General features: G+C 45.3%; 1 long non-coding RNA gene across 1 annotated transcript in view; it reads right to left on the reverse strand.

Annotated features, from left to right (window-relative positions):
* The window catches only part of LOC132648610 (uncharacterized), a 44,958-nt gene extending 22,274 nt beyond the window's left edge, over nucleotides 1-22,684 (reverse strand). The window contains exon 1 of the long non-coding RNA XR_009587050.1: nucleotides 22,550-22,684. This is a non-coding gene — a long non-coding RNA (uncharacterized LOC132648610). The remainder of the gene's footprint in view (nucleotides 1-22,549) is intronic.
* Nucleotides 22,685-23,107: the final 423 nt, after the last annotated feature.

Raw genomic sequence — 23,107 nt, forward strand, 5'->3', positions numbered from 1 at the left:
TACAGACCATCACTGAGGGAAGTCTGAGGAAGAAATGGTTTATCTGGCTTACCTTCCATACAGACCATCACTGAGGGAGTCAGGACAGGAACTCAAACAGGGCAGGAACCTGGAGGCAGGAGCTGATGCAGAGGCCATGGAGGGGGCTGCTCACTGGCTTGCTTCCCCTGGCTTGCTCAGCCTGCTTTCTTGTAGAACCCACCCCACCAGCCCAGGAATAGCACCACCCACGATGGGCTGGGCCCTCCCCCATCCACCACTAGTTAAGAAAATGCCTACAGCTGGATCTTAAGGAAGCATTTTTTTCAATTGAGGTTCCCTCCTTTCAGATGACTCTAGCTTGTGTCAGTTTGACATAAGACTCTCCATCATGCTCACACACACACACATCAAAGATTTTATGCAGCAGAAACTACTCACAAAAACTTTGTGTCCTTGTTTTCTTCAAGGACACAAAGTTTGGTGGGTGGGAAATGGGGTGAATCTGAGAAGACTTGGGAGGTGAAAATGATCAAAACAGGTTGTATAAAATGCTGAAACAACTAATAAAAAGTAAAGAAAATACAGTCAGAAATCAAGAGGAGGCTACTCCTTCCTGGACAAGTAACTTTCCTTCAGTGATTCTCCAGGCTGTGGATAAAAAGAGCCTGATGCTGCCCAGTTACAGATTTTAAATACTCAGAAAGACCCACTATGCCTAAAGGCAAGCCCTTGAGAATGGCTGGAGGTGCCTCGCACGGCAGGGAGCCAAGCCGTCTACTCAGTGCCTGGCAGATGCAGAAGGCTGGGGCAGAGGAAAGCCACGATTAGAGTGATTTCATCTATGTGTTTCCAGAGATTAATTATATTTATTGCTTCTGACACCAGTCAGGAAGACCAAACATCTTTTGTGAGTCTCACAACACAAGTTGAAAAGCTTGACTCCTAATGGCTGATTTTGTTTTATTATGTCTGACTAGAAGCCAAAGGGAGACAGCACTTAGAGCTGTCTGTGGACGTTAATGTTTGAGGGAAACACAGACAATCCTCTCTGACATCCTCCTGGCACCTGCACACACTGCCCACCCCAGCCACTTACACATGAGCCAAAGGGGATAAGAAGGAGCTCAGCAGCTCAGGAGTTCCAGGTGCATGCGGCTGCCATATCTGAAGCATGCTACGAGGTGTTTCTGTGTCCTTTTATAAGGCAAGGGTCCCTGCTCCCCAAAGATGCACAAGGATGAACGAGAGTCTACCAGACATTGCCCCTAAAGATGACATTGTGTATCATGGGACAGGTAAGATAATCATGGGGTGAGACTTCGTCCACCAGGAAGGAAAATGTGAGAATGTGAGCTCTTGCTGAGACGTGAACACAAGGTGGATGCGGGAGATGAACAGCATGTACATCTCAGGCAGGTACAAACGGGGATTGGATTCTAGCTGCCAACAGAGAGCAAAGAAAGGAAACTGAGGAAAGGTAAAGAACCCTTATTCCCACAATCTGCACACAGCATGTGTTGCTGGCATGGGGGTGTGACACAAGAGAGTTGAGTCTTATGGGTGAAGACCATGAATGCTACCTGGAGCTCAGACGGCCTTTGCACGGTCAGTGAGAAGCATCCATGACCTCGAACACAGGAGTGAGGTGATCAGCTCTACCCTGAGTGGGGATGAACGCAGAGTGGCAGCTGGTATCCTGAGCCATTGGCGCCTTTGGAATTGCCTTCCACAGGCTGGTTATGAACCACTGCTCAAGACATAGTCATCTCTGGTACAGAGCTCAGAAGCTGTCTGAGGAATTACAGACTGTAGTCTCAGTGTGTCTAATAGGCTGGCCTGGAACCTAACCATCATGATCCTGCAGATAAGTGCAAGCCTTCATTCCTAGCAAGCAATCTGAAAGCCTTATGTAAGCGACCTACTGCTGAGAAATGGACTTTCCTCCAGATAAAAACGTGCTTCCTATTGCCAAGGTTCTTTCATTTTAAAGAAAACTGGGAATCTGGTAGAAAGATGAAGTATGCAGGGGCTCAAACCATGGAGAAATTTAAAGTTGTTTCCATAACATCACATGAAAGGATAGCCCACCAGGGAGACCCTTACTAGCTGCAGACTGCGTGTCTATGTGCCCACTGTCCACACACACACAACATATGGCACACACAACATACACACTCTCCATTTACATGCACGCCACAAACACATACACCAAAAACACACACCACATGCACACACGCCACACACATGCACACACACCATATATATCTATGTATTATATATAGCTATGTAACATGTATATAGATGTACATCTATAATAGCTAGAGATTTATAGAGATGTATTACAAACACTCAACATACAGCACACACAACATACACCGCACACACTCACCACATGTAAACCACACATGCACACATCATAGCACATACATAACCACAAACACACAAATAACACATACATATGCACACAACCTAATAACACATATTCATCATCCATACACAAACAATACAGCACGCATAAAGCACCAAAGAGAGAGGCGTATCTATAAACTATAAAATCCTCACAGAGTTCATTTTTCTGGAAAATTATACCGAGTTCTTCAAGTGTAAGTCCCGGAGGACAGAGCACAAGGAGGAAAATCTTTTTATGAAGCTGCCTAAGAAAACAGAAAATGGTTACACGCCAATGTCCATTGTGCTGACGAAATCCCAATGCACCTGTCCCCTTTGGTTCCCTTTGAAAGCAGCACTCTAAACCTACATGAGAAACCGAATGCAAAATAATAATGGTTTCAAGTATTTTATTTCATTCTAAGAGGCAAAAACAATGTAAGAATGGACCCAGGCTGCAGGTAATTATGCAAACCACAGGCAGATATGCTCATGAGCATGGCCGATGTGCACACAAACACGGCAGATGTGCTCCGGAGCCTGGCAGATGTGTGCATGATCACAAATGAGTCGGAATATCTCCTCTCCTGTGTTTTCAGAACATCCATTCTTTTCCTAAAACAAGACATTTGTGTCTTCTTTCTCCTGCATGTCTTCTGGATCTTACTCAATATCCCATACTTTGTGCTGCCAAGTCGAAATCCTTAGCTATCAAAAAGGTTTCTACTGCATACTTGAAAAAATACAGCTCAAAATATGTAATAAAAGTATACCATAAAACTACAGATGTTAGCATTAAAAATTCCCAGTGAGAACATTCATATCTATGTAACTATTTTAACATTTTATTTGAGCAGAATTTTAAACCTTGAAACAAAAAGAATTCAGAATTTCCTTCTGTCTTCCATTTCCCAAACATGACCATTTGTCACGTGGGTGTGTTTGGATATGTATAGAGGTTAGAGACTAAACATTGAAGTCTGTATCTCCCGGAGAAGGCTCCACATAACTAGCTTCATTATCTAAGTAAGACAAGTAACAATGTTCCCATTCAGACCTCACATAGGCTTCAGTCAAACACTTCAACTGTTCAGTGCTCAATTAAAGAAAAAAAAATCCTAGATCACCATGTGGCCCAGATCAGGTGGGAAATGGCAACCCCCCGCCTGCTTTCCAAGAGCTAGGGTTGCAGGCGAACACTCTCATGCCAGTAGCTGTTTTGAGCCTCTGAGACTTGTATCGGTACCTGAGCCCTTTTGTATGACTGGCTGATTTCCCCAAAATCTGTGTATATAAATATACATGTGTATATAGCCACTCATTGATGGGTACACGGAAGCGTGCTCGCCTGAGCGCTCACAGCCGTCTGTTTACATTTCAGTACTTACCTTCAATTACTACTTTCAAATACCCGGGAATGAATTGCCTGGGCCATATAGTAATTCTATATTTCTCTTTTTGAGAGCCACCAATTTACCATCATATACTTAGTGCCTCCTACGTTTAAGCACCCTTTAACATGAGGCAATGTAAACACCCGTGAGCCAGCATCCCCGCCCTTCAGCTTACTGACTGTGACAACTATTTTCCCGGAATGAAAGGCAGAGTTATAGTTCCTATAGGTGTTTGGCTGGACTGAAAATGAGTATTAGACCAACTCAACAAAACAGATCCCAAAATTTCAAAAAGCCTTTTTCCTGTAAATAGTCGCAATTTAAATGCCTGCGAGTAAATAAACCTGCTTTCTCAATTAATGCTGCTAAACTCCAACTCGGTCAAACCTGACTGTCTACAGCACCAAATGAATAACACTACATTCCTAGCTCACACACAGGCCTACACTGTAATGCACAGGGCAGAAAGCCTGAACCTGGCCAAATCACTGCTATGGACGCTGAACTAAGTGAAGCCAGATTAGAGAAACAAAACAAGTGAGCTGAAGGCTGAGTTTGTGGATGGAAAGAAAGCAGAATCAACTCTTGGAGGCCAGCAGATCAGAGTGGAGGCCAGGAGGAGGCAGACTTGCCAGTTACAGAAGGAGGTGGCAGGTCTGCCGGTGAGGGGAGGAGCGTGAGTCTCCTGCCTTGCCAATGTCTTCCATGGTTAATTACACGCTGACAGCCAGTAAATTCCTCTAATAGTTTTCAGTGGGGAAACTATTCCACCCACCCTTGCAAATATGAAGCAGTGTGACTAGTTTAGACAAGCTTCTAGAATCACCCAAGTGGCCTTGATTTTCAATGGTGGATGTGAACACGGACAAAGGCAGGAATGCACTGTTCTGAGCCCTCTGGGAACACATCACCATGCATGGTAAATATCATGTTCCAAACCACAAATGTTCCTGTTTATTCAGGTGAAACAAATAACTAAAGGTGCTGTCTCTCTCTCCTCTTCTCTCTCTGTTCTCTCTCCCCTCTCTCTTTCCTGTCTCTCTCCTCTCTATCTCTCCCTTTCCCCCTCTCTCCTCTGTGTCTCTCCTCTCATCCCCTCTATCTCTCCTCTCTCCCTTCGCTCTCCCTTCTTGATCTTGCCTCTCTCCTCTCTCTATTCTCTCTCCTCTTTTTCCCTCTCTCCCCCTCTCTCTCCTCTCCCTGTCTGTCTCCCTGCCTCTCTCTCTCTCTCCCTTTCACTCTCTCTCACTCTTGATCTTATTCTCTCTATTTAGATGAAGCAAAAACTAGCCCAAGGGCCAAGTTCTAAAAAGTGACTAAACTATAGAAATGGCAGAAAGAAAGAAACAAAGAAGAAGCGAGTCCCAGAAAGTCAGCCGGAAATCAGTGACTTTGGGGTCAGGCACACACCACCCTAGGTCTTATCCAAGCATCCCAATTCTGTGTCCTCCGAAAGCATCGGTATTGTCATCAGGGGGTGGGGGAAGGGTAGAGATAACACCAGGCACCACGTAGGCTCAAGTGAGCTTTGTCTAGCCTAATGCTCAGTAGAATTTTAATATGTCCCTGTCAATGACCCAACTTAGAGGTTAATGTAACCAGACTAAATATTTTCAAAGTGTCAAATAGTATGGAAATCCTTGAAAATATTTTTAAAATAATATTTCACATTTTTTAGCAACTTTGGGGTTGGTTTTATAGTGGTTTTTAAATACTTTGCACTTAGTAGCAGAACACTGCTGAAGTTATATAAGGAAAAAGCCCAGGGCTGCTCCAGCCTGGGCCTCTTTGTATCCTCCTATCTATACAAAAAAAAATTCAGGCTGTTTCTCAAAGTCTTCACCACCACTTACCTCTTCTCTTATCGTGGACTTGAAGGTTATATTTTTTGTTGGTAGAATTTCTCCAACTATCAACAGATACTAAAAAAATATTAAGGAGACTGCTTTGGGGGGAGTAGTTTTGTGATTCTATGTGTGAAGAGCATTGAAGCTTACAGTTGGTCTCTTAGCAGTAGACAAGTTAGACACTTGGGAATTTTTCTTATAGACTTAAAACATGATCCCTACAACCAATCAAACTGTGCTCTCCATGAGGGAAAAAACAAAAAAAAAAAAAAAAACAAAAAAAAAAAACAAAAAAAAAACTTCAATACCCAACTGAGTTGAAATTGTTTATTTCAAAGCTTGTGTTCCCAGCCTGTATCTTGACTGTAGCTTCCAAAGCATGGATTCCTCGTGAGAAAATGCTGTGGAAGGCTGTCCTCTGGGCATGACACAGCAGTTTCCCTCTTGGACTACAATAACCCACAGGAGTCCCATGCAAGACTGGGCTCATGGCATTGTGTTGGCAATCAGGGAAGGGCACACCAGGCTGTGGGCTGCCTGAGGTATCCTCGGGGAAGGCCCAACCCCTCCCCAAGGATATCCGAGCAGCTGACATCTCCTAGAGGCATTGAGACCAACCCCTCCCCAAGAATATATAAGCAGCCGACATCTCCTAGAGGCATGCAGACTAACCCCTCCCCAAAGATATATAAGCAGCCCATATTTCCTAGAGGCAATAAGACTAACCCCTCCCCAAGGATATCCGAGCAGCCGACATCTCCGGGAGGCATGCAGACTTTTGCTTGGTGGTATAACTGTCTGCAAGGTGCCTTCACTCCTCTAAGAAACTACAACCAAAATTAACTTACTAGTTCGCCAATTTAGACATAGGTGGGACCATGTCTGTGGTCTGTCATTGGTGCCCTATCTGAGGCCTCATCTCCCCAAGAAAAGTTCACATCAGCTCAGATTTGGTATTCCAACTTATTACGTGAGTTTTCTTCTGGGTTAGCTTTTCCCGCTGCCTCTGAATCTCAGCATCACTCCTTCCCTCAGCCTGGCCGGTACCCTCACAAATGGTATGGCCCCTTTGACATCCCAGAAGCTGTTGGCAGTTTCCCTCAGCCTTGCCTCAGGGTATCCAAGGAAGTGAACCAGGGGCATGACACATCACAGAAATCATGAGCCATTTCAGAAGGAAAACAGAGAAGAGGTGGGATCGCACCCAGTGGCTTCGCATCACTTAGCTGAGTGATGTGACCAGATCTGCTCCAGGACCTGCTTTCTGGCTCAGACAATGGAAGTCCATCATCTGCCGGGGTCTGGAAGGACCCCACTCCGGTGCCTGTTCCATTTTCATAATTACTTCTTCACTGACAAAGAAAACAAAAGACATGAAGATGAACCTCTCTCCCACATAAATGCCTATGTTTCAAATAAATCTCTCAGGAGGCATCTTGACAGAACCAAAACTCAACAATGTGAGAGGATCATCCTACAGAGGTTTTGGCCCTTTCCCAAAAAACTGTCATCCGGTTCCTTCCAGTCCGAGGGGACGTTTATCTTCAGAGCTCTGCAGACAACAGTGTGACAGCACAGAGCAGTTCAAGTCAACGCAGCCGTCTGACCTGCAGTCTCTCATAACAGCGGAACACGCCTGTCTCACTCACCCAGCTCACAAGACTGAGAACACGTTCGCAACCCAAATCCCATGACATCTGCCGTGAATCCAAACTTCTCTCACCACTTTTCAAAGCCAGGAATAGCTCACCTGTATTCCTCCCCGCCACGAGCTCAAACCTGGCACAGAGCCTTTTTATCTTGGTGTCCGAAAACCGTAATCTTTGCTTCTCTGATGCTTCTAGCCTTGACAAAAAATAAAAAGGCTTCCAGGGCGGCTAACCCACAGTAGGTGTCTGCCTAAGGGTTAAGAAGTCACACTTCCAGATGATAATCATCACTATATCGTTCTGGAATTAAATACACCTGGCCAAGTCCCTCAAGGTTGTACTCCCTGGAGAAGATTCAAATTTTTTAAAATTTTTGAAAAAGGAGAAATGGTCCAAAAATGTGAACTTCATTTCTCACATATATTTTCCTAAGCATTTGTCTGTCTGTCTTTCTCTCTAGTATTTCACTATATACTTTGGGTTTTTCTCCACAGATTTACCAGCCGGTTCTCTTCCCTGCATTCTCCATCTTCCTTCTCACTTCCTACAAGGATGTCACGTGAGGAAGAAGTCTTGGATGGATTATGTTGTCAGTCTTGAACTAGTGTGGCTGCACACAGCTCCCGAGGCAAGGACATTCAACACATGGCTGACCTGGAAGGTGGGCACGTTCATTCAAAATCATTCATTCCGTTCCCCCTCTGTGTCGAACACAGTGTTCCCGTCACGGCTCTAAGAAACGAGTCAGAATGTTCTCACTGAAGAGGATTTTGCAATTGTTGAAAATGGTGGACTGGAATAGAAGTGGGTGTGGGCCCTGCAATATAACAGCCATATGTTTAACAAGGAAGCCCAGATGCCAAAGGACATGGCCATCTTCATGAGGAGGTGTGCAGAGGCTAAAAATCACAGAGACAGAAAGGAACACAAGGCCATGGAGTCATAAAGGTCTCCAGGAGGCCACACTGAGCCATGAGGACGAGAAGAAAGCATGAAGCACAGTTCAGACACATCTGCTGAGGGTCAGTTGTAAATGTTCGGCACGCTGTGCCAGCACACTGTACTTGTAACAACACAGGAGGAGGAAAAGGAACACTGTGTGCTCTCCATCCCTAGGGAGGCTCAACAGGAAGCAATGCTTTTTAGGTATATTTTTCCCCGGTGGCTACAGAAGTAAGAGGATGCGGGAATCGTTTCAGTTGAAGATAACTAGGGGAAACTTCCAGAAGGAAGCCTGTGAACAATGCCTCAAAGGATGCACAGAGCATACACTGGGGATTGTGGGGAAGGATTCTCTTGGCCAGATCACAGGTTCAGGTCAGAGGGCATGTGTGGAACATTCTAGAAGACTCGGGAGATCATCTGCTGTTGAACCACAGCAACAGAAGACATAGAGCATGATTCGGTTTGCACTAAACAGCATGGCATTGAGCTAAACTTGAACAGACCAATGGAACAGGACCTAAAAGTGAACCTTGACCTTCCACAGCCAACTGGCCACTAGAAAACTGCCAAGAACATTCATTAGAGAAAGGAAAATTAGACATAACAGAAGGAATGACACTCGATCTCTTACACCACACACAAAAGTCAAGTCAAAATGGGCTTAAGACTTAAATGCAAAATCAAAAGCTATTAAATGTTAATGAGAAAATGTAGATAACATAATTCATGATGATGGGATAGGCAAGGAGTCTACATATGACCCCCCCAAAAAAGAACATGAAAAGAAAAGCAAAGACAAATATCAAGTGATCTTGTCATATACAGAAAAGTTGGTTTCACAGGAAATGTGAGCAGTGGTGGCCAGAGCCTGAGGAGAGTAGATGAGAGGGGAGGAGAGAAAAGACAGTCAGCTTATATTGAGATACAAGTTCTGGTGATGAAGCAAAGTGTAGGGTGACTACAGATAACACCCCCACCTCAAGGAAATGACTGATGTCTGAGAAAACATACGTGTGTCCTGATTTGAACATGACATAATGCACATGAACACATATCAAAACATCACTTGGTACGCCAGAAATATGTACAAGTTTGTTTGTAAATAAAAATTCAAAAAGAAAAAGAAAGCAAGACATTTCCTCTCTCAGGGTTTCTCTCTCTGTCTCTCTCGTACTCTGTCTCTGTCTTTCTCTCTGTCTCTTGGTCTCTCTGTCTCTCTGTGTGTGTGTGTGTGTGTGTATCTGTCTCTCTCTCTCTCTCTCTCTCTCTGTCTCTCTCTCACACATGTTAAATGATGACTCTGTTCTTGTAGTGTATCCTAGGAAAAATGAGGCAAATTGGGCAGTGTAATCATGTAATCATGCCGACCGGCCCCTCTCATGGTACTCAGCACCTGTGTGATGCCATTAAATATAAAAATATAACCTTCTCAGTCCATGTAGTGTTGTTTGTATGTGCATTTTCAGGCTGACCATTTGGTATTGGATAACCAATTGCTGTGATGTTCCCTGGGGAAGACTGTTTCTCCTGACTCAGCATCCCTTAGTTGCCCATAGTTCTGAGGCCTTTGGAGCTTTTCCATATCCTATTAGCATATCTTCTGATGTCATCCTTTTTCACATCATGTTTAGACATCTATGTTGGTGAGACTTCACAGATTTAGTACTCTGATATTTCTAGGAGACATGATCTCACAGCAAACTCCCTGATCCTCTGGCTCATACAGTCTTTCTGCCCCTTCTTCAGGGATCCCTGAGCCTCAGGAGCAGGGCTAGGCTGTAGTTATGCCAGCTGAGCAGGGCTCCACAACTCTGCATTTTCCTTGTTTGTGGTTCTCTGTGACAGTCTCTGTTGCAGATAGAAGTTTCTTTGATGGGGGAGATGCACAGGGATCAGGAAAGAGAAGCGCTGCAGGAAGTCAATGCCAGTTAGGAAAGAAAATGGTCTCCAGGCTTGTGTGGCATTACTCGTCTCTCAAAGCATGCTCACTCTCTGCCACCTTCCCTGAAGGACTCTGGATGCTGTCCACTGACAGATTCAGGGGCCTAGAGAATGCTGGCACAGAGCATGCCAACCATCCTCTTGAAAGAAGGTCCCACTGTGCCTGTCACTAACTTTCCCGTAGGCAGTCATCATTAGCCAGTGGACACATGTGATAGAGAGATGGCAAAGGTGGGTTGTTAGTCATGTGACTATGTTACCTGCTCCTCTGGGAAATAGCCCAGCTTGGGAGAGGCAGGAGGCAGCAGAACACAGAGTGAGGAAAGCATCAACTCTACCACTGTTCCCTGTATATAACACCCCCAGGCCCACACAGCAAACCAGCATCGCCATGGCTGGACTGGCTCCTGGGCAACTCAGACCCTACAGTCTCTTTGGCAGAGAGAAAAATGCAATCAGGGGTCCCAGGAGGTTGAGCTCAATGCACTCAATCAAGAGTTGGAAAATCAGAGAGTGGTGGGCCGTGGGAGGGAGTTGGTGGAGGGCATTCTAGGCCTCCAAGCCCATGTGTGGAGGTTGGAGGTCAACATCACGTGTCAGTCTTCGGGAGCCAGCCACCCCAGCCTTTGAATCAGGTCTCTTGCTGGGCTCATGGCTTGCCGATTACACCAGGCTCTGGCCCTTGAAGCCTAGGATCTGTGGGGCTCCACTTCTCCAGTACCGGGATGACAAGTGCACCACCTCAGCTCCTTCGAGTGGTCTCTGGGGCTCACACCCGGGTCGTCATGCTTGCAACGGAAGCACTTTACCCTGCTGCATCCCCTAGCCCACGCCTTTACTATGAAGCCCAACTCTTCACATCTTATTGTCTGACATCATACAATTAGATGTCACAGCCAGAGACGACACTGTGCAGGACATCCTTCCAACCATGTTGGTACAAGATACAGTTGCTATAACTCGCTCCTTCCTATGACTCGTGGCTTTTCTCCTCCCCCATTCTCCCCCAAAAAGGGGGGGGAACACAAGAGGGCAGAAATGCAGACTTTTACAATTCATATCCTTAGCTCAGAGAGGTCAGTTGACTCCACTCCTGCCGAGTGCGGAAGTGCAAGGGCCTCTTGTATGACCCTGTCTTATTGGAACTCGAATGTGTTTGCACCCTTGACAATGTGCAAGGTACTCCAGTTACAGCAGGGTGGACCTGTGGACAGAAACCCTTCTCTTCTCTTCTCCCACACTCCCTGGTGCTCCATTCTTTTTAGAGAAGTTTGTCTTGATTTTTCCTGCACTTCCTTCTGCTCCCTGAAAATTTACACAGAGAACACCTTCATGAGGCAGAGCCTGGGACACAGGCGGAGCATAGAGAGGTCTTGTCAAGCGGAACAAATTGACTCCCGGGCAAAAATCCCCTTACTGATCCGAGAGATTGAACTGGAAAAATGCAGCATCTTCTGATTGAAAATCCTACTGCACCACGGCACGGAGAACCCTGCTTTCCACACGTGCAGTCCAGGTCACACGCTAGGGTGCGTGTGCCAGCATGCTGCTCAGCGGTTCACTGATGGTGCCGAGCTTCAAGGTGCCTGTGCTCTCTCCGTGTCCAGCAGTTCCCTGCCAGTTTGCAGTGCAGACATTTCCTCTGACGTACAGTGCCCTGGGCCTTTCAGCAGAGGCAACTCACTACTCCACTGACCCCTCTTTGCGCTGGTTTGAAGAAAACTACCTGAATGCTCGCAGATCTGCACTATGCCCAAGGGAGCCCCGAGGCAGCCCGGCTTTCCCAGGCTCACTAGTTCAGTCCACTCCTCAGAGTGTCCTTTTCTTCCCTGATAAACTGCCTCTGTTTCTGTTGCTGAACATGTGACTCTACAATTCATTTCACGAAGACCTGGCGACTTCAGCCGGTGCCTTCTAAACTCAGACCAGTCCTGTGACGGCAGAGCTCCTGACACACACACACACACACACACACACACACACACACACACACACGCCCTGATATCTCTCCTGCACCATCACTGACAAGGAAACTGTAGTCCTGAAAAGCCAGGGACTGGTTAACAACTTCTCACTGCTACAGTAGATTGAAATGGTAACATGACTATAGTGGGGTGAATGACGCACACTACTAAAATGTCACTCGATCCTTTTAATACAATCACTAGAAAGTCTAAATGCCTGTGGGTCACATGACGTTTCATGGCGCAGTGCTGACCTAGACTGGCGTTGGCCAGGGAGCTGCTTGTCAGCAGCGTGCGATTGATGCCCTTCCGTTTGGAGACCCCTGACGCTGCAGGCAGTGACCTGAGCCATGAGCTCGACGCTGATTCTAAACTATGCTCAGGGCCTCTTGCCGGTACCCAGTGGCCTCATCAACACAGGTGTCGCGGATTAGACCTACAAGTCTTTTCACATAAAGCTCCGACTAACCACAGCTGGCATGTTCACTGACCCTCGACACCAGGTCAGGAGAGACTGACTCCCAGGGAATAAACCCAAGTCAGCTCAGGTCAGTGACCCCAGGGAAGCGGTCCTGGTCTTCAGCCATGAACCTTAAGAGGATTCTGGAAGAGTCACCTACAGGGTTTCCAGGGAAACGCAACTGAAGACAGCTGAACCACACTGAACCTTATGCTTAACAACTGCATCCTGCAAAGCTAGGCCTCTCAGCAAGAGCCGGAACAGATTTATGGGCTTCCTGGATGCTTCATAGACCAGGCAGGACCAGGAGCCAGCTCATCCTGTGGCATCACCAACTCACCCTGTGACATCACCAACTCACCCTGTGACATCACCAACTCACCCTGTGACGTCGCCGGCTCATCCTGTGATGTCACCAACTCAACTGGTGACATCACTTGACCTAACCCATCCATTCATGCTGCCCAAAGAAGTCCTTCCTTTGCAGACAAGAACAGGAACCAACTTTCAATTTTATTAATTTTTCCTTTTTGTTTGTTTGTTTTAAGTTTATAGGATTATCAATTTCATCTACCACAAAAAAAATCCCCAAAAATTTGCTTTTAATTTAGGCATAATAGGACCCTCCTGCAATCTCAGGACACAGGAGGCTGGGGTAGGGTGGCTGCTGTATGTTGGAGGCCAGCCTGGGCTACATAGTGAGTACTCAGCCAGTCACAGGTACATAGCAACACACTATCCTAAAGGGAAGGGACGGGGAGGGGAGGAAAATGCAGGATAGAGCAGAACAGAGCTGGCGAGAGTGCTCAGGGTTAAAGTGTTTGATGTGCAAGTGGGAAGACCTGAATTCAGATCACTGGAACCAATGTGCAAGCTGGACACAGTGTAATCTGCAATCCCAATCCCATTATAATGAGGCTATCGATGGAGACAAGAGAATCCTGAACAGCTGCGGGTCAGCTAGCCTGGCATACACAGCAATGAACAGCAGGAGACCCTATCTCAATGTAGACAGTAACTAAGCACCAAGCTTGTCTTCTGACTTCCACACACCTGCTGTGACACAAGCATGTGTACACATGCATTTACACACACACACACACACACACACACACACACACACACACACTGACTTCCTAAGGGTTTCTATTGCTTGATGAAAACCGGTGACCAGATGCAACCTGGAGAGAAGAGGGTTTGTCCCAGGTTACAACTCTGAGGTCATGGTCCATCATCAAAGGATCAAAGGACATGGGGCAGGAACCTGGAGGCAGGAGCTGAAGCAAAGTCATAGAGGAGTGCTGCTTCCTGGCTTGCTCAGCCTGCTTCTCCTAGCTCCCAGGCCATGCCCTATGGCAGCGCCACCCACAGAGGTGGGACCTCCCACATCAATCAGCAGTCAAGAAAATACAGCACAGCCTTGCCCATAGCCAATATGGTGGAGGCATTTTCTCAGTTGGGGTTCCTTCTTCCAAAATGGCTGTAGCTCGTGCCAAGTGAGTGGATTAGGGGAATACCTTGTTCAAAGGATGTATATTTATGTGTATACACAAAGTGTGCACATATTTTTTTTCTAAAAACAATCAGTGCAATCACTTTAGACAAGTGCTCTTTTCTTAGACAAGTGAAAACAGAAGCGAGTTGATCCACCAGGCTGAGCCTGGAATGGACCTAAAAGAGAGTTCCCAGGCATCCAGAATCCCTCGCTACCGGAGGGCAAGAGCAGGTGGGAGTGAGAGTGGAGACAGCAGCACCATTGCTAATGAGCAAAGTCAAGTCTTTTCACTTCTGAAACTAAACATCTGCAAAGGGGAAGAATAAAAATCCCAGCTCCTGTGCAGGACTGTGGTCTACTGTGATACTGAACACTCAGGCCATGTCATTTATTGTTCTCATTTATTCTATTCTCTGTTACAGTGATTCTACGGAAGCCTGTATAAATGACCGCTGTGAGACAAATCCTCAGGGAAAGATCCAAAATAGATACGGTATTCTCATCCAGCCACAGACAATCTCCTCAGCTAGAACTGTGCGACAAGCGTGAACAGGCTCTTCCTCAGAAGGACATATAAGTAGTTAATAGCTAGATAGGAATGTGCTCAACATCCTTGATCATCTAGAAGAGGACAGCGAAGCTGCAATGAGACATTTTCTCACACCTGTTAGAGAGCTGCTATCAAAAGAACAAATGGCAGCGAAAACTGGTGAAGATGTGGGGACTGGAGGCCTTGCCCACTGCTGGCAAGAACATACAATGATGTGGCAGCATGGAGGGCACCAAAACAATTGAAACGGAGCTGTGATGGTGTATCTGTCTCTCAAATGATACAGAAATCCCATCAAGCATACATCAGAAAGAGTTCAAACTGGAGTTTCTGAAAGGGATATCTGTATGACCAGCTCATTATGTCATAAAAGTCAAAAACTTAAAACAACCCACCAGTCCATCAACAAATAAGCAAGATGTAGTATATAAATATAATGAAGATTATTTTTCAATTGTTTGGATAAAGGGATTGACTTGGAAAAACTTAAGGGCATTTTACTAAGTAAAATTATCTAGTTATGAAAAGCTAAATGTGTGTGACCATGTGACCATGAAGTGTATACAACAGAAAGTGCATAGAGAAAAGGGATATAGCAATGGTTTCCAGCACCTGGGGGTGGGAAGGAGCTAGGGTGCTTTTCTTCGATGGTATAAAATTATGCTAAATAAATAAATTATAAATGTCTGTGCAATGATATGCCTTTAATTAGCAGCACAATGTTACATATTTCAGCACTGGTTAAGAGGGTAGATCTTCTGTTAAACTTTCTTACCACAAAAAAAAGCAATCAAAGAGACTTAAGGGCACTGCGGATAAACCGTACATGTCCAGGACACTGAAATTTGCATATTCCTGACTCATCAAGTTGTACACTTCAAAGGTGTATATTTCTTTGTGTATCCTTTACACTGGACCGAAGCTGTTAGAAAACCAGGAGGTGGATTTTAGAGTTTCAAATTTGATTTTACTATCAATCCCAAACCAGCTAACACATTCCAATGCACTTGGTGGTTTTGGTGACAAATTAGAGCCTGATCATTTCTTTATCTGTTGAATATTTTCTTGATGATTTCTCTGCCACTTGTGTTTCAGCCACACCCTCACTAGGTCTGTGTCTTAGTTGAGGTTTCTATTGCTGTGAGAAAATACCATGACCAAAAGCAACTTGGGGAGGAAAAGAATATTTCAGCTTACAGTTCCACAACACAGTCCATCATTGGAGGGGCTCAAACAAGGCAGGAGCTGATACAAAGAAATGCTGCTCGATGGCTTACCCCCATGGCTTGCTCAACCTGCTTTCATTTAGCACCCAGGACCATTAGCTGTACTGGCTGGTTTTGTGTGTCAGCTTGGCACAAGTTAGGGTCATCAGAGAGGAAAGAACCTCAGTTGAGGAACCGCCTCCAAGAGATCCAACTGTAAGGCATTTTCTCAATCACTGATCAGTGGGGAAGGCCCCAGCCCACTGTGGGTGGTGCCATCCCTGGGCTGGTGGTCCTGGGTTCTATAAGAAGGTAGGCAGAGCAAACCATGAGGAGCCAGCCAGTAAGCAGCACCCTTCCATGATCACTGAACTATCTTCCTGCCTCCAGGTTCCTTTCCTGTTTGGATTCCTGTCCTGGCTTCGTTCAATAATGAACAGCAATGTGGCAGTGTAAAACACATAAACCCTTTCCTCCCCACCCTGCCTTCTGGTCATGGTATTTTATCAAAGCAATATAAATTCTAAGATACTAGCCCAGAGATATAGCTTTAAGGTTATTGTGTAATTCAAATGCTGATTTCTGTAACCAGCCTTTATATCTGGTTACATCCTTGTTCTGAGAATCTCCTGTCTCAACGTTGTGTAAACTCCACTCCCCAGTTGTCCCCTGATACGCCAATAAATCAGCTTACAGCCAATCACTGAGCAGGGAAGAAAACAAGGCTGGACTTCCTGCCCTCCAGGGGAAGAGGAATTAGAAGAGGAAGAAAGGGGATTCAGCCATGGGCAGAGGCCCAGGAGACATGAAGAGAGATTCAGCTGAGCAGAGAAAGCCATAAAGTGCAAATATCTCTGGGATTTACACTAGGATGGAGTCAGACTAGCATGGAGGGCTAAGAATAGAATAATAACTGCTCAGATTTGTGCTGTAAAGCTTTATAAACAAATAATATAATAGAGTCTCAATTGTTTGGGTGATAGCTGGGTGAACAGAGAAACTGAGAAACAAACACAATTTTATAAAAATAACTTTTACACAAGGGTAGTCCTGCCCACATGAGCTAAGCCCTCCTACATCAATCACTGATTAAGAAAATGTACAACAGACTTGCCACAGGCCAATCTTATGGAGATATTTTCTCAGTTGAGTCCCTCTTTTCAAATGACCATAGATTGTGTAGTGTCGACAGGCAACTAGTCAGCACAGTTTGGCACATTTGACTTTGCCAATATATCATGACCACCATCCTATGATACCTTCCATAGTAAACTACAATATAGAACCCACAGATACAGATCAAGGTAGAGAAAAATCCAGCAGCTGAGAATCTATGTCTCACTTCCATTTGTTATAGTGTGTGTGCATGTGTGTGTGTGTGTGTGCGTGTGTGTGTGTGCGTGTGTGCGTGTGTGTGTGTGCATTCATGTGTATGTTTCTACCAGCTTACCTTAAGAAAACTGGGTCAGCGGACTGAACAGCTCTATCTAGGGTGGCAATTCTGATGGCCACTTTTCTTTATTTTCCTACTAAAGAAGATTGATCAGGATCTGGGTTGTATCCATGGAATGCTGTTATTTACAGGGGAAAAGAAATCACGTGAAAGTATCCATATCTTCCTATCTGGGGGACATGGAACACCAAGAGGAAAACTGTGGTAGAAAAAAAACAAAAAACATAAGCTCAAGAAAGCTTGAGCTTGTTCTAAAATCAGAAATACAAAACTACTGAGCCAGGACATGGTTCTACCAGCTGCATGCTTAGAGCTAATTTGTCAACAGTGTTAATTCTGGAAAACAGAAAGAGATCCCTAGAGTGGGTACAGAGAAAAAAATCAGACAGAAGAACAACACAGACAGCTATAGGAATAGACACCAAGGGAGAGGATGGGGAGACCAAGTCTTCAGCAAAGGTAAAATAGTGTTTTAAGAAAGAGTGGTGGCCAGATGTGTCAAGTGTTGGGAGAGAAGAAGACAAGGACAGCTGAGATACAGCCAAGAGATTTGCCAACAGGTGGTCATTGGCATCACCTTCAATCATGTGTCACATTGCCTCTGAAACAAAAGCCAGAAATGAAACACAGGTGAAGAGGCAGATTAGGAAAACTGAGACAGAGAAATTCCATGGTGGGTAGAAAGGGTTGAATCCAAACAGGTGTGAGCTTCAGGAAAGCTAGACCACTTCTACCCCGCTGAAACTGGATGGAAGAGATAAATGTAGATGGCACAAGCCTTCAAACTTGGCATAGAGACAGGACAGAGCCAGACTTGGAATTCAATTCTGTAAGCTGGGCAGACAGCAAGGAGAGAGGGCTGGAAGAGGAGGTCAACCGTTAACACAGTGAACCAGGACGTCTTTGCCAAGTTGATCATGCATGAACACATGGCTGGTTCTAGGAAACGGGCTGAGGGCAGGAGACAGTATCAGAGAACCAGAGATGAGTGGGACTCTGCCAACGGACTGTGCCTCAGAGGCAAGCCTCCAGTCTCCAAGGGAAGCTGGCCAGGGTACGCAGAAAGGGCCTGAAGGGCCAGAACAGTAACAACTGCAGCCCAGAACACAGGGCCACAATTTCTCAGCTCCTCCTCTCACAGGGCGGAGCTAGGAGGTGGGCATGAGCATTGGGCACTGTAGGGCTCATGCCTGGCTGTAAGGATCCTAGGGTTTCCTCTTTTGTAATCCTTAGGAAGACTTTCTAAGACTAAGGATGAGGCAGCTAAGCAAAGATGTGGTGCTTTCAGACAGGTCTGGCAGAAACATGAGGTCTGGGAAGGTGAGCTGCTCAGTAAAAGGCTTCTATGTTAGTAACTCATGAGGATCTGAGTTCAAATCCACAGTGCCCCTGTAGAAAACCAGGCATGGGAGGGTGTGCCTCTAAACCCAGCCCTGGTGGGGCCACAGACAGGGAGGAGCCCTAGGGGTCACTGGCCAAATCAGTGATTCCAAAGTCAGGGTGACAGTAAGAAAAACAAGGCAGAGAAGAGGCGAGAAAGACTCTCAGACTCCATCTCTGGCTTCCAGGTACACACACACATGAGCACACACACACACACACACACACACATGCAGATGCGTAAACACATATGCAGGTACACAAGTACAGGCACAGAGAGAGAAAGGAAAGAGAGATAGAGAATGAAGCAGAAAGAATAAAAGAAGCCACAAAGGATTTTGCAGAGGAAACCAAGAATTTGTCCAGCCTCCCTCTTCACAGACATTGTCTTCCCTGACTTAAGCAATCCCAGCCCCAGCGCCACCCACCATAGGAGAGCCCTTCCCCTAGTGGGATGCTCAGCCAAATGCAGAAGACTTGACACCTACCACTGCCATCCGAGAACCGGCAGAAACTCCTAATTTCCCCATAAGATAGAAAGGGTTTCCTCTTTTGGAACCCTATCTCATGGAGACCCACAAGTATGGTGAGACTTGCGTATGGTTCTTACCCACAGCCACACATGGAGAAACTACTTTCCTCCCAGTCTCGCCCAACTCCTCCAGGAAGATTGTTTTCAGCCTCGATGCTTCCAGAGTTCTGCTGAACCGCCAGGCTTCCCATGTATGGAGATGCCCAAAACTGTATTTCCTCTTACCCAAGCAAAGGCTTCAATACCACCCTTCTATGTCTGTTTACATGTTTACATGTATGTCTATATGGATGTGTTGTGTGTGTGTATGTCTGTGTGTATGCATATGTCTGTGTGTATGCATGCGCACAAGTGTGATGTGCAGACACCATATGTGTGCTTGTGCCCACAAAGCCAGAAGGTGTCAGATCTCCTGGAGCTGGAGTTACAGGTGATTGCAAGCGGCCTGACCTGGGGTGCTAAGAACCAAACTCGGGACCTCTGCGAGAGCAGCAAGACTCTTAACCACTGAGGCATCTGTTCCAGCCCAAAATCATCAACTGATGTCTCAAATCCCATGAGCATCAGCCACAGCTTCCCAACTTTTTGGCTTTTAATTGCTGCCTCATAAACAATGTAACCAGGATTGGAGAGACACTGGTGAGAAACAATCACCACTCTTCCAGAAGACCCAGGTTCAGTTCCCAGCACCAGCATCATGGCTCACAACCATCTGTAGCTCCAGTTCCAGGGGATGCAGCATCCTCTTCTGACCTCTCTGGGTACCAGATACACATGTAGTGCACAGACATACATGAAGACAAAACAAGACACCAATACACAAAATCAAATAAGTAAAATTGTTTTAAATTTTTTAATGTAGCATTGGCTTTTTCTTAAAAAGAGAACCTTTTCTTTGTTGGTTTCAAGTGAAAGACCTCACTTTTAGGTTAGGATCTCTATCAAGGGGATGGACAGCTTCCTGTCTCTGCTGAGTGTGAAAGCCTGGAGGAAGCCAAGGAGCCTCCAGTTAGATCATTCAGAATAGAAGCTGGACTTGCAGCCTTCCATTTCTTCCTAGAGATTAAATCACAAATGCAACATGCAACCCTACTGACCTTAATAAGAGGGCTGAATAAAGAAAAGAGGAGGCCTCCCAGATCCGAAATTCTCTACCCACACATCTGGACCACAGCAAGGATGAGTGACAATATTGGCCATGGAGTCCAGGCAGCAAGGCTCACTCTGAACTTAGCTCCCACCTGAAGACTCCAAAAGTTTAATCATATAGCCAAAGATAAACTTAGTCATCTCTGTTACACTATGGCTTGTTGTTATTTCTGATAACCACATGTGATTAAGTGTAGATAGACTATGGGTCAATTTGAAACCACAGTAATAAAGGAGCAAACATGAAGTTCCTAAAAGTTAAACGCCAGTCAGTGATACTCGTGGTTTTAAAATCCTCTCTATTCTGTCAGCGCCACATACAATGACATGCTTTACTATGATTACTTTCATACCTACTCATACACACACACACATACACACACACACACATATGGCATGCAGAAATAAAACAGTCCCTGTCCATGGAAGACCAGGAATCGCTCTCTCTGTTCTTTCTCCTCCTCCTTGAATAACAAGGGCAGAAGATGGAAGCTTGGAAACTTCTCCAAGGCCAGCATAGCTGTGGGAACGGTCTTGCACCTTGGGTCCACTGCCTAAGCCATAGTGGTTCTCCATCAAAACATGGCAGAAGATACCATACTGTGCCATGTAGTGACAGAGAAGCAAGGTGAAGAGGTCAACAAGATAAATGTGTTGAATATCACTAGCTTCCAGGAATGACCTGGTCACTGCAGTCTTGAGCTCACAGCAACTGTGGTCACCTACATGTGACCTGCACAGGTTTGGGCCCTTCAATATCCCATCATGCACTGAGGCCCATGGACATGCCATCATGAGCTCAGGAAGCCCTGCTTCTCCCTGGGATTTAGAGGCAGTTAATGGTTGCTGAAAGAGGGAAAGACTTTTTTTTCCCAGTGGAACAGCTACTGAGCATGTGTCGATGCTCCTGTAAACAACCCTCACTCATGCCCCAAATGAAATTGTTGACTACTTAAAAATAAATAAAAGATGGGTGTGGTGGTGCATGCCTTTAATTCCTGCACTTGGGGAGTCAGAGGTAAGAGGATCGCTGTGAGCTCAAGGTTAGCCTGGTCTACAGGACTAGGACTACAAGGCTACACAGAGAAACCCTGTCTCAAAAAAAAAAATCAATAAATAAATATTTTAGGATAATCTGCCTCTAACTAAGCTCCAGGGACAAACTCCATCCCAATGCCCATGGCTCTGCTCTGAGGAAGTAGGCAGAGGGTCATAAATTGAGGAGTTGTAAGGGAGCATTAGCTACTCACCAGTGGCGCTAAGAGGTATGGCTCTTTACATACCTCTAACCAAGATCCTCTACCTTGGTAAGTCTTGATGACTACCTCCTGATTAACCAGGAAGCAAAACGCATTGATCTGCTGGGCAGAACTCTCCACCAGATCTCTTTCAGTGATAAAAAGCTTTGCTAAGAACTAGCTTTGTGATATTCATCTCTGTGGGAAAAAAATTACAACTGGTAGCAAGAAAAACTGCTCCTATTGATTGAGCATGTGTATTTGGCCTATACTAATCCTACATATATACACCCAGGCACATCTCAACAGCCAGATACAGTTTACTGTTTTGCATCCTACATAACTGAGGGACACGAAGTTACATCTTGCTCAAATCCTTGTGGGTGACATAACAAAGGCTCAAACTGAAGCACTCTGGGCCCTAAGTCTAAACTCTAAGCCACTCAGCTCTCCATCTTGACAATTCACAGATGCTTTACAAAGATTTTTCTCTACTTTTTAAGCACAATGTTTTAGTCCAGATGTGTTTTGTCAGCTCCGTTAAAGCAGCAGTGCTGTGCAATGAGACTTCTTTGGCCCACCTTTCAGAGCAAGGACAAAGACTGATGCCAAACAACTACTGCCATGCCCATGTTTTGGCATCACCAACCCTTGGGCCATTAGACATAATGTGGTTATTTACCAAAGCTCAGAGACCTTGCCTTTATCTTCTAGATGTCTCTGCCCCCCAGCACTCCACACATAGTTCAAGCAACTATGTACATTACAAATTTTTCAGATACCTCTTAGGCCAAGCAAACTGCAATAAAAGGAAGCTTTGGTAACAGAACACACCCCAGTGGAGACAAGAGTTATTTTCTAAACCCCAGCTCAGATGTTAAAGACAAAACTATGAAGACAACCTTAGCCAAATAGAACTTGTTAGAAAAATAATTCTTGGAACCAGAGTTCAAGACTAATAACATAACTATACTGACCTTGTGCCAGGTAGAGAAAGACTGTGTGAATCTTCATAGCTTGTCCTAAACTATTTTAGTATACTTTTAATTCTTCAACATCTTAGTTTCTTTCCATGTTTTCTGAATTCTGCCCATCATGAAAACCAAACCTGACACTACAGAAACTGAAAATAGTACAGTCACTGCAGAAACTGAAAATACTACAGTCACTATAGAAACTGAAAATAGTACAGTCACTACAGAAACTGAAAATACTATAGTCACTACAGAAACTGAAAATACTACAGTCACTATAGAAACTGAAAATACTAGAGTCCCCCTAGCTCCCACTCGGGGGAAAAGAAGGTTGGTCATGTGGCTTTTCATGGCCAATCAGATGCTAGTACTCCGAGACCAAATGCCAGGGCCTCCAGATTTAAGGGTGGAGAATGAGCAAACTACTGAGCAACTAAAAAGGTCTCAGTGACGTCTAAGGGCTTGAGAGTTGAACCCATGTGTTCAGAAGAAAAAGAGTCTTCTTCCTCCCAGCCTCCTGGGCAAATGGTGGGTCTAGTTCTTAGTATGGACTTCCTACAT

Source organism: Meriones unguiculatus, chromosome 17 (assembly GCF_030254825.1).
Source record: "Meriones unguiculatus strain TT.TT164.6M chromosome 17, Bangor_MerUng_6.1, whole genome shotgun sequence".
In the NCBI taxonomy this organism is placed as follows: domain Eukaryota; kingdom Metazoa; phylum Chordata; class Mammalia; order Rodentia; family Muridae; genus Meriones; species Meriones unguiculatus.